This window comes from Varanus komodoensis, unplaced genomic scaffold (genome assembly GCF_004798865.1).
Source record: "Varanus komodoensis strain SLA01 unplaced genomic scaffold, ASM479886v1 scaffold1, whole genome shotgun sequence".
Taxonomy (NCBI): Eukaryota; Metazoa; Chordata; class Lepidosauria; order Squamata; family Varanidae; genus Varanus; species Varanus komodoensis.
The window spans coordinates 3,340,716-3,350,082 of record NW_025335268.1 but is presented as its reverse complement, the minus strand read 5'-3'; the positions used below and the strand labels follow the sequence as shown (position 1 = coordinate 3,350,082).

General features: G+C 36.7%; 1 protein-coding gene across 10 annotated transcripts in view; it reads left to right on the top strand.

The window, feature by feature from the left end:
* The window catches only part of ESRRG (estrogen related receptor gamma), a 637,351-nt gene that overhangs the window by 86,378 nt on the left and 541,606 nt on the right, over positions 1-9,367 (top strand). The gene's annotated exons all lie outside the window — the stretch shown is intronic.

Here is a 9,367-nt window from a genome sequence, read left to right as displayed (position 1 = left end):
GAGGATGACCTAGACAACTGAGCACTTTGTATGTGGGCAGAGTATTAGTTGGGCACTTTTGCTTTCAGGGTTTTTAAAGATCATGCATCTTCTGTTGTGTTTAAGTAGTATGAGCTACATTATACTTTGCAGAACTTAAGCAAAAAGGCAAGGTACTTGCCCTGAAGGGGTTGTGTACATGTGAGGAGGCTCTTTATGTGAGAAATGAGTTGGAGATGTGGGCACATTTGTTTTGTGAACTGCTTCACACTTTCTGTTTTTCCTACACTAAAAAAAAAAAAAAACATTTTGTCCAAGAGAGTTTGAAAACTGCATGCATAAGGTGTATAACAGATTACACATGCATGTATTTTGCTGTGTGTGCATCTTGCATACATTTAGCAATGTACATAATTAGTCATTGTATACAATCATCTACATGTTGCTTTCACACCTTTTTTCTTAAACTGAAGGGAAAAGGTGTGAAAAACATTTTTTACTTTCATATCTAGCACATGAAGCTGACTGTGTATAAAGGAGAACATTGACTGTGGGTGTTGCGGGATGAGGAATCTGGGCATTTGTGCCTCAGAATTCTGACTTCTGAGCAGTCTGGAAGGAGATATTAGAAGCAGTGGAGCTTCTCTTTTTTACAGCTAGCTAAAAGGCCGCATATGAAAACATACTTGGGAATTTGCCAGTGGATTGATGCATTTCCCCCAAAAGCTAAAGAAAGAAGGCAGAAGAGGTGGATGAGAGTCAGGCAGGGGCTTGCTTACACAGTGATTTTCTTTACTCTTCACCCATGAATTTATAAATCTTATAAAACAGCCTTCTAAGTTAAACATGAACATTCAGAAAAGCACTTCTACAAGCACATGGAAGCAGAAGGGAAATTTAAATATCCTCCAGGTCTAAATCACTGTAGCTTGGCTCTTTGGAAGATAAAGAAGGCAGTTAGTGGAAAGAATTTAGGCATGCAGCCATTTCTCATTAAAAAAAGCATCAAGTGTTGTCTTTTTTACCATGTATGTTACATACTGTCTAACAGGATAAATGCTGCAATCCTATGCATACTTTATTGGGCACAAGTCAAGGAAAGTGTGCCTTTCAAGTTAAAGTTTATTGGAGTGGGCAATTAGGGCCAAGTCTGACACTGCTCAGAATAAATTAACCTGGCTTCTTAATCCCTGCTTTTAATACAATGTCTAAAATGCAAAAAGGAGGAGTGTTTGTGTTTTTTCAAATTCTGATTCATAAATATGGATAATTTCTAGTTCAGGTGTTATATTAACAACTAAAATATAAACATTAAATTGATCCACTTGTTTGCATTTGTTACTTCTGGGTAGTGTCTGAATCAGCACTTTTTAACCACAAGTATACTCATAACAATACAGTTTGAACAGGCTTTTGGACTTTGGACTTGGGAATGAGCATAGAACTTGTATGTAGTTTATCATCTTTGACCTTACATGCAAGTGCTGAAGGTCATGGCCAATTTTGGCTTGCCATGGCATTTTCATGAATTAATAAATATGGGAGAAAGCTTCTCATGTATGATAATTTTGCAAATTCATACATGCTAATTCAGTGTCAGAACTTGTAATATGTGAAGCCATTAATCTCTAGAATGTATAACATGTTGTTTAGAAGAATGACTGTTTCTGTGGATTTATTCAGTGACACACAGAAGTATTACTGCTATTATTGTTTTATTATATTCTGTAGGTGAACCATAAGGGACTTCAAATATAAAATATTCAGTAGATGGAAGGTGATAATTTGGTGCTTAATATATTCAATATCAAAATAGCAGATACTTTAGCTACATTAAGTGTGTGTATGTACTACCACATTCTGTTCTGAAGGATGTTCCCAAAATTAAAAGGTTACCATCTAGAGTTTTCTATTTGCAGCGTGATCCTAGCGCTGCTTATTATTGCATCAGTATTTCAATATTAAGCGATCTTAAAGATATTCCACCTTTCATTTTGAATCCAGAATTTGAATCAGCATTAGAATGTCAGTGCTGTAAGATAAGGCGTAGTGAACATAAGTAGACAGCTAAAGGGCTCCTGGCAAAGGTGCTGCTGAGAAGGAGATCTTGGTCTGTTCTCAGTAACCTTGCTTACAGGGACTTTTCATTACAACCAGAAATTCAGCAAGAGGCTGCGTAGACTTATGTCTCAGTGTTTGAAACTGATTGTGAGTGTCTTTCTATTTATGAGCATTGCATATGGCTTAACAGCATACTTTTGTAAAACTTTTCTGAGAAGGGTGTGTGTGTGTGTGTGTGTGTACATGTGTCTCATAAAGGCATGCCTATATTTGCATTCATATATAAAAGGAAAAAAAAGTTCCTTGGATCGGATAATGACTTTTCAATATGCCAACTACAGCCAGTAAAATTGATTTGATTTTTAAAATCTCCAAGGTTTGAAATATACACTGTTGATGGCTGACTTAGTCTGTTAGGACTAAAGGTGAAGAAAGTATGTATATTGATGACCTGATAGATTTACACTTTATAAATGCATAAATAAGTGCAGTGTTAAATTCAAGAAGATACATTTTGATATGTTTCTAAAACATTTCTGAATAATAAATGTATATACAAAGAGTCTACATTTATTTTGTATTTTATAGCCTTACATTAAATTATATTGTAAAACCAGATAATGCTCTAGACAACTTTATTAAATCATACTTTTCTATTATTTTACAGCTAATTTTCAGAAGGCCAGTATGGACCTTTCTGGGTATAGCTGCACATGCCTGTGGAACAGTGATTGTCAAATGTTAGTGGGCAGCTTTGTTACAGCTTAAATTTTAACTTTAAATTTATTAGGATGCATGCAGATAAAATCCTAAGGAAATAGCCTCAGTCCTATGAAACAATAAGGGTTACGGCTATGAAACTTACCTAATGCAATTTAAAATCCATTCAGTAAGAAACCTTGACAGTATCTGCCTTCCAGGTAGAACACATTTGGAAACAATATATCTCCATTTAAATGCAGATCTGCAGTTTTCTCCAGGGGGCAGTTGGTGAATCTTTCCACTGAACTGCTGGTACTTGAAAAACTAACTGAAGATTTTCCCATGAACAAGGGACCGTTTCAAGTCAGCTGTTTGAATAATGATTATAATATTTTTCTAATATTGTAGTTTTATATTGATTTAAAATGCCCTTTGAAAAACCAGACTGATGGAATACTGTCTTTTCTTTTCTTTTTAAACTCAAAGCAGTTTTTATCCTTATTTAGGGAGGAGCTAAAGAAAAATTACAACTCTGATAAATAAGTTCCTTGTTTTTACTCTGCCATAATGTTTGTATGTGAAACCCCCTTCCCCATAGATAGGGGAGACTTCCTTTGATTTTGACCTAGATTCCATCTGATTATTCCTATATAGTGAGTACCTGGTAATTTCCCACTGTGAAAATAGTTGAACAACTGTTGATGCCATCTAGCAGAGCTGCATGGGCACTTGGGATATGGTGTGGTTTAACTCTAACTCCTTGATGATTTCATTATGAGAACATTGTGAAAATAGGTGCTTTGCTAACATGCGAGATCTCTCAGTCTGTCCGTCCATCTGTCTGTGTGTGTAGAGAAAGAGGGTAAGACAAGCTACATCTCATTCAAATATTTCACTTATTTTAATTCAGTTTTGTGTTAACCACACTGAATGCTCAAGTGATGTCAGTGTTTCATAAAAAGAAACCAGCAGAATATGTGAAATTGAAGGGACTGTGAGTGCTGTGTATTTGCAATTATATCTTGCACTTATGCTTGCTTAAAACAAGGGCTACCTCTACTGGATTAGCAGCTGGAAAAATATTTCAAATTCCTAACAACTAGCATCCAATGTTTAGCTACCACTCTGTTACAGTGCTGAAAGAATATTGTACCAAAACAATTAACATTCAGGCCAACAGTTATTTAAGATTTCTTGTCTAGATTCAAGTCACAGTCCAAGTTGCTTCAGGAATCATGCAGTTAAAAACTTATTGCACCCAAAATCTGCTCTATCCCCCCCCCCCCAATATAACCAGTAATGAAACTTGAAAGGGCTTTTGGAACCCAATATGAAGTGGATCAATTCTTTACAGGAAGTCACAACACTGAATTTACCAAAACTGAGCAGGGCTGTCAAAGATAGGGCATTTTGGAGGGCATTAATTCATAGGTTCCCCATGAGTCAGAAGCAACTTGATGGTTGGAAAAAGACACTGAATGCAGTCCATGTTTTGAGGGATCCAATGACCTAGTCTGTATATAACTTGCAAGTGTTAATTAACCCTCAAACTGCCAAAATAGAGAGTGAGTGAGTGAGCGAGCACTCTTGTGTTTCTGCTTTCAGTTAACAACTTATGATCACCCATCAAACACCTAAGAATTAACTTTTGGATCATGTCTGTGTTGTTTGACCCCCCCCCCCCCCAAGCAACCCAGAATGCCCAGGTTCAATCTGAAAACCTTACAATCTGAAAACGGGATCATCATAAGTTTCATTAGCCTTTAGGCTTTGAGCCTCCTTCTGGTATCTTGAGATTTTTAGCAATGGTATGCTAGGCTCTTGGAATGCATGATAGGTTTTGTTGTCCTGAGTTTTTAGTTTATGGATTGCTTTACTGTTACGCATTTTGTTATATTTTGGTTTTTTTTTTTAATATGCTTCCTCAAAAGCCTTTAAGCAGAGAAGCAGCCCATAAATATAAGTTTTCAAGAATGAAATCTCAGATTACACTATTGGCACTATTATAGTATCTCAATTGGATGTATTGTTGAACAAGAAGAATTCCAATAAAGCATTCTTTTATCTTGAACCCATTTCTGAGTGCATAGTGAGCAGCCTTGCCCAAGCTGGTGCCCTCCAGCTTTTTAGAATATAATATGGGAGTGCAATATAATAATGTATTTCATATTTAGAGGTTGCATGAAAACATTGAATTATATTTCTGTTGACATTTCATTGTTTTGTGGTTTTCCATTCATTTGTATTGTTATGATATGAATCTATGGTTTGTTGTGAACAGCAACTCATACCATACTGGCTAGAGTTGATAGGAGTTATAGTTCAACATCTGGAGGACACCAGGTTGGGGAAAACTGAATGTATCATTTGTATATTTGTTTTACATGGGGCATATTCTACAGTGTGGTAACAGGAGGAAAAACCTTATTGAAACATATATGGATAAGAGAATGGTGCTATTTTCTCAGATGTATTTTCTGATGGGGAATCCAGTGGTGGTTGCTTTGAAGCATGTGTAATTGATTATCATACATTTATTTTAAAAATGAGACATAACAAGAAATCTAACATGATGTTTTGGAATATATCTGCTCCCCACAATGTTCTTGAGGGAAATGTAAGGTTGCAGGCATCATTTCATGCCTTGTATGTTTTTGAACATAAATCAAAGAAATTGTTGGAGGGTTATAGATATTCATAGCAACTGTAACTATAATAAACACACGCAGTATATATTTTTCAGGCTATTTTATATGAGTGAAAAGCTGAAGCTGGCAATTTGTATGAACAATTCCACTTAATCACTCAAAATTTATTTCCTAGTTAGCGAAGAATGCCAGTGTAGCATGAAGCCATACACCTTAGACTTAGGTTCACATGGTCTTGAAACCTTTGTTAACATGAGGAAAAATAAGAATTAGATTTACTAATCTTCTAGAACATAAAATCTGAATGCCATTATTATTTTCTTCATTGGACATGGTTATTTTTGAATGATTTTAAAATATATGGAGGTCTTCAGGTTTTGATATCCTAGATAATGAAGAAGGATAATATAGATTTCATCCTCATATATGTGTGACTCTTATTTAAACAGCTTGCTAAAGAAAGGCATCATAATGTGTTTTCATCATCTGAATTTCAGCTTTTGGATAGGATTCTTAACTTTCTTCTGCCAACAGCTTATGCCGTCTGCCCTGATTATCTTTTCACTCCAAAGTTGTATAATGTTGAAGGGTGCTTTTAAAACTGATAGTAACTTTAATGCATGGATTTCCAGTAATTATTTTGTCTTGGCCTTGGACTCTGCTAAGGCTACAATTGTTAATACACCCCCCTTTTCTTTTGAATTAAATAATGCTGGGCACATAGATATCTGCCTGTCTCATCTCATTTATACTAGTAGGCAACCATTTTTTTAATGTTGTGAGTTCGGTGAGGACATGGGTGGACAAACTTCACAATTCCCACCACTTCTGAATTCTATGAAGACAGGTATTTCTAACCTGTATGTTCAGCTTTGTCTTCAGTTACTTAACCCAAAGAGCAGCCCCCAATCAGGGCAGAAATTGTGCAAAGTACATTAGAGAATTACTGAAGAACAAAACAACCAATCATTCAATAAAACCAAGGAAAATATTAAGAAATATGCTGCTGCAGATAAGATATTAGGAATAATATCGAGGATCATACATTTTGCCAGTTTAGATGTGCGTACATCAATGCAAATTGATGCAATCACATCAGGGTTGGTATATAATAGTGATATATTAAGTATTATAAAGAAACAAAAGTGCTCTTAATTCTTTGTAGATGACCTGGCATGAGAGATAGGATAGTACAGTGTAAGTTTATCTGGGGAGTCTGGCTTTAAATCTCTGTTAAGTTATTTAGTTCTCTGCTTAATCTTGCACACAAAGTTACTTTGACATTACAACAGGAAACCCCTAGACATGCAGTTATGCATTTCTTGTAGGAAAGGTGGTTTGTAAATATGAAAAAGATGTGAATGGTAGATTTTAATCAGGAACAATTCCCAAGTTGGAGAAGCATAGGAATAATTCCCAAGTTGGAGAAGACTGTTCTGTAGTAATGAATGATCTTTGTGGAAGAAGCATGGATTGCTCAACTCATGTTCATTTCAGATTGAAGAAACTTTTCCAGCACTGTATGTGCTGTTCAAGAAGGAAAGAAAACATGGGCCAACAGCACTTCAGGACCACTCTCTTCCATACAGGCCAGTGGCACAGTGACCAGTTTGTGAAAAACTGTCACCCAAAAGAATCTGGTACTAAGAAGGAACAGCAGGAAGGAGCTGCTTTAGATTTCACAGTAACAGCACCCAAATAATTCTCTTGATTTTCAAACAGACGAATCAAAACTAATGAGCAGAGTTATTTTTACTTTTTGAGAATAATACAGATGTTTTCACCTAAAAGCTGTTTAAATTGAAAATATTCAAGTATTGAGCTTTATCCAGTATTAGTCCTGTGTACAGTTGAAATGAGTAGGACTTGTTAAAATAGCAAGTTGAAGATTGCATAATCATTGTCTTTGGGTTTTATTTGGAAGGTATTAATTTGTATGGCCATTAGTAAAAATCAGATCCAATATTTGTGAATAAAAACGATTCTAATAATGAATAAAAGTTATAGCAGCTATGTCTCAAATGATTTGTTTCTTCATTTATTCTAAAATTGCAAGTTCTGTAGGTAATGTCAGATATACTCACAGGTTAAGAAGTCACTGTGTTCCAATCTACGTTGTCAAGAGAGCTCTGCATGAGTGGAGCTGAGACAAGGTGAGGAAGTGAAGGGTAATGGGTTCATATCCTATTTCAGGTGTATCGGTGAGGTGTATTCTGTGCTTACAGAAGAGAAAAGACAAGACAGTTTTGAAGTACAGTGCTTATATAAAATTAAAGCATGGTTGCTATGTTGATAGTGAAAAAAATTCTGAACTATATATCATTGTAAGACATTTATTTGGTCAACCAGTAGATCATAAAAAATTGCTAACTTTCAAGATCTCCAGATCTCTTCATCAGGCAAGAAGTATCAAAAAGCAAGCAGTGGGTGAGAGTAAAAAAGGAGAGGGAAAAGAATCAGACTTGACTGTGAAGTCACAAACTATTTCAATTTGGATGTCTACAGAGTTTTCATCATACTCTGAATATGACTTTATCATAGGGTCAGCTTTTTCTTTTGATTTCTTCCCACCCCACTCCCACAGCTCAAACCTGCTTTTTATAACACCTCCTTGATGAAAAGATCTCAAAAGATTACACAATTTTGGTGTTGTTCTGGTTGACCTAATAATAGTGTAATAAGGTATTACACAAATGGATTTTGGAATGTTGAAATAGTACTTCTTATATTGGACATGGAATATATAATAATACCTAGTCCCAACATTCTCCTTGTCATTCTGAGGTTATGCCAAAGGGAAATTGCTGGGAAACAGGTTTGGGAAACTTAAAAGCCTGAGAGGTAGTTTTGGAAGGAAGGAGGGGAATTTTGTTGTTGTTGCAAAGTTGTGTCCGACCCATCGAGACCCCATGGACAACATTCCTCCAGGCCTTTCTGTCTTCCGCCATCCCTCAGAGTCCACTTAAGCTCACACCAACTGCTTCAGTGACTCCATCTAGCCACCTCATTCTCTGTGTTCCCCTTCTTCTTTTGCCATCTATTGTTCACAGCATTAGGCTCTTCTCCAGGGAGTCCTTCCTTCTCATTAGGTGGCCAAAGTATTTGAGTTTCAGCTTCAGTATCTGGCCTTCTAAAGAGCAGTCAGGGTTGATCTCCTCTAGGACTGACCGGTTTGATCTCCTTGCGGTCCAGGGGACTCGCAGGAGTCTTCTCCAGCACCACAATTCAAAGGCCTCAATCCTTCGGCGCTCAGCCTTCCTTATAGTCCAACTTTCACAGCCATACATTGCAACTGGGAAAACCATAGCCTTGACTATACGCACTTTTGTTGGCAGGGTGATGTCTCTGCTTTTTAGTATGCTGTCTAGATTTGCCATAGCTTTCCTCCCCAGGAGCAAGCGTCTTTTAATTTCTTGGCTACAGTCCCTGTCTGCGATGATCTTGGAGCCCAGGAAAATAAAATTTGCCACTACCTCCATTTCTTCCCCATCTATTTGCCAGGAAGTGAGAGGACCAGATGCCATGATCTTAGTTTTCTTAATGTTAAGTTTCAAGCCAACTTTTGCACTCTCCTCCTTCACCTGCATTAAGATGCTCTTTAGTTCTTCACTTTCTGCCATTTGTGTAGTATAATCTGCATGTCTGAGGTTGTTGATATTTCTCCCAGCAATCTTAATTCCAACTGGTGATTCATCTAGCCCCACCTTTCTCATGATGTGTTCTGCATATAAGTTAAATAGGCAGGGCAACAGTATACAGCCTTGCCGAACTCCTATCTCAATATTGAGCCAATCAGTGGTTCTGTGTCCAATTCTCACTGTTGCTTCTTGACCCGCATATAGGTTTCTCAAGAGACAAATAAGATGGTCAGGTACTCCCATCTCTTTAAGAATGTGCCACAATTTGTTGTGATCCACACAATCAAAGGCTTTAGCATAGTCAATGAAGCAGAGGTAGATGTTTTTTTGGAACTCCCT